At 35.1% G+C, this 2,699-nt stretch overlaps 1 pseudogene; it reads right to left on the bottom strand.

Moving 5' to 3' along the window:
* Positions 1-201: 201 nt before the first annotated feature.
* Positions 202-1,767, bottom strand: LOC122037661 (annotated as a pseudogene).
* Between the last annotated feature and the right edge of the window lie 932 nt (positions 1,768-2,699).

Below are 2,699 nucleotides of genomic sequence, written 5' to 3'. Positions count from 1 at the left end.
ATCATTTTGGTTTTACAACACACATTACAAGAACTAAAACAAAAACATTTTGGATACAAGTCAATCGCAAGAAATCTTCTCTAACCGCATAAAAATGATAAGAAATCCACATGCAAACTCAATTTGATAGATGTTCGAAGCAGTTCCATTCCCATGCGCTTATTGTTGACCATATATCTGAATATTTGCCAAATTTTGAATCTATCGATTAGTTCCCTCATTGTCCATGGTATAAACAGGGATTTGATAGTTCTTAATGTTCCTCTTTGGGTCATCTCTAGGATTCAGATTATCTGCATCTTCCTTGTAAATTTTCACATATGTCCTGGCACCTGCCAAAATCAAATTTTCTACCATAAAAAGTTGATAATTGTTCTCGACCACTGAGTCGAATATGTCTGTAAGTTCAATGAGCATGCCAATTTGTACCGGTTAGAAAGTTTGCATTTACATGCAAAAACCAATATTATCCAGTGCAGAAGCGCACGAATAGATGAAGCAAAGAAGTTTATTTGTTTCGATAGACCAAGCATAAATTCCACAAACTATAAATTTAAAGAACGGAGAGATTCTTATGAATGACAGAAACAACACTTTGAAAATAGATTAAGAGATTGATAGACACATGAAGTAGGAGGGTCGTAATCAAATTGCTAAACTCTAAAACTTTACTAGATCCCGCATGCCGTATCCATGAGTTGTCCTGGTGACCCGAACATCAGCACATGGCACCTTCATAATTCATATACTGTTTACAATTCAATTAGGATATTTCCAAAAAGAAAGAAGTTTTCCGATATAACTGGAACTTTTTGTGTAAGTGAGATGTTCATTGAGGTGTAACTGAATAAGTCATCTAGGAGAACGACTTCTGCACGTGCACAACAAGTGGATGCTGGAGATATACCTAGATGATAATGGTGCAAAAAAACCAGGCGTTCTCTCATTTGAAGCGATAAAAAGTGTTCATCCTGGGGGGGATCCACTTCGCGATCCTCCGCTAGATGGATTCAAGATGGGTATCTTTGTCAAGATGGGGATGAAGGCTCCTCTCAATTCCAAATCGATCTTTTCTAGTCTTTAAAATAGCCCCTCATCGCACATGAATAGCATCATAATCACCAAGTAGGTGTTTGATCTGCAAAAGTATTTGTATTTAAGACCAACATCAGAATTATGAGAAACTTTCAAGACTAAGCCAAGAAATGTTCCCAAATAAAAAGACTGCATAGAAACATAAGAAGCATTATAAGCCAGGCAGGCCTCTTACGCGAATAACCTACAAAGTTCATTCTTGTCATATTTTATGAATCTACTAAATCTTATTGCATTCTATAATAATAACAAGAATGAAAAGTTATTCATGTGTGTTGGAGAAATTCTCCAGTGGTATCTCAATATGCATCCTTTGTCTGTCACAAGAACAAATTCATCAAATGTTCTCATGTCACACGTTTGTATGAATTATTCATTTGAAAGTGAATTTCTCTTGAAGGGTTTGTGCCATAGAAACATCACAACCCTCACAAAAAGTGAATTTCTCTTGAAAGATATTTTACTTGTATTATGAGATAGTTATTATAGCTATTTTGCAAGTCAAATAACTTTGGAGAACCAATACCTTATCTGCTACATACCTTAGTCTTTTGGCAGCCATCATAGGAAGAAAATCATGTGGTAGCAAAACAGAGCTGTGATTGGTTCGATCCTTGCACTCCATAAACCTGGATGTTCATCATGGTCAAGACTAGAGCTTGAAGATTCAAAGATCACCTAGCAAAGTATCGGACCATTTAACCATGGCGACATCTTGGGAAATAAAGAAAATTTCATGTGCGGATTACTTACCATGCAAGAGGACTCGCAGTGCGGTTAATTAGTAGCACATTGGAGTAGTGATTATTTTCGTTGAGATCACTCCTGCTAACTCCATTCACGTGAATCACTCCTTTTCTTCTTAATTTCGAATTTGTTTACAATATGTGTGACCATGCCTTTGAGTTGTCCGAAATCACTGGTATTTTACTTGAAATGAGATCCAAATCCTATAAAGAATCAAGAGAACATGAACTTGTGCATCTTCAATTTTCATTCGATTTTAAATATAGAGAGGAATGTGCATATCTTTCAAGTTACAAGTAGATTTGATATCAAAGTGACAATCTAGCTATGTCAAATTGCTAAAGAAATTAAATATTAACAAAACATACATTAGACAAAGTGAAATGGAACCCACTGCACAACCTATCAGAAAGAGTATATGATCCACGGGAAAGATGCAGAAAGCTACATGAAAGAGTATATGAGCATAAGTTTCCCCGCTATTGATTAAATAAAAAAGGAACAAAATTTGCACAATGCTTCATTAAAGTTTTAGAAAAACACAAAAATAATGTCCGTGATGTCAAAACAAGGTCAGCACACAACTGTGGTACAGTATAGAAAATAATAGAGCTTTAATTATATTATTCAAGAAGTTTTTGTGTTTAGTGCAGCTTCCTTATATTCAAGAGGTTGAATATCTTGATTTGTTTCAATGAATTTGGTTGAGATGATAATCACAAAAAAGAATGCCGTTGGAACCGAAGAATCGTCATAACGGTGAGAGTTCGAGGTGCCGTTCACTAGATTCATCATTCTACCAGACGAAATAATTTAATAATGATATTTTAGAAAATGCATTAAAATTTAATAATGGG

Source organism: Zingiber officinale, unplaced genomic scaffold (genome assembly GCF_018446385.1).
Source record: "Zingiber officinale cultivar Zhangliang unplaced genomic scaffold, Zo_v1.1 ctg72, whole genome shotgun sequence".
Lineage (NCBI taxonomy): Eukaryota > Viridiplantae > Streptophyta > Magnoliopsida > Zingiberales > Zingiberaceae > Zingiber > Zingiber officinale.
The sequence above is the reverse complement of the archived record's forward strand: the minus strand, read 5'-3'. Positions and strand labels throughout refer to the sequence as shown.